This window comes from Falco punctatus, assembly GCF_963210335.1.
Source record: "Falco punctatus genome assembly, chromosome: Z".
Lineage (NCBI taxonomy): Eukaryota > Metazoa > Chordata > Aves > Falconiformes > Falconidae > Falco > Falco punctatus.
In genome coordinates this window covers 549,156-549,582 of record NC_137586.1, presented here as the reverse complement: position 1 = coordinate 549,582, position 427 = coordinate 549,156, and positions in this window count along the sequence as shown.

Sequence of the window (427 nt, the reverse complement as noted above, 5' to 3'; positions counted from 1 at the left end):
AGCTACATGCTTCTGCTACATCTCCGTTGTTGAAAGTGACAGTCACCGATACAGTGCTGGATCCTGAGTCAAGGAAGAAAATTATTTGTCTTACTTTTGAGATTGTTTTGATTATTTTGCTTTACCACTGACATCAGGTAGGAAGTTATGAAAGCAGATCTTTGTGTGTAATGTATCAGCACTTTCTGCCTGTGACTGTTTGACATACATCCAAAATGTTCAAAACTGCAGGGAAGTTACAACACAGTGGAATCCTCTTAAAGGAGGGGTAAGTATCTTGCTCATGCCTGAAGTATTATATTGTTGCTGGAAACTGAATAACAATTAACCTAGCCAAAAGTCAGGCCAGACCTTTCTGCCATTGGTGTCAGTTAGAAAAATTCCACTGATTTTTGAGACGGTAAAGCCTAGCACAAAGGTAAGATTA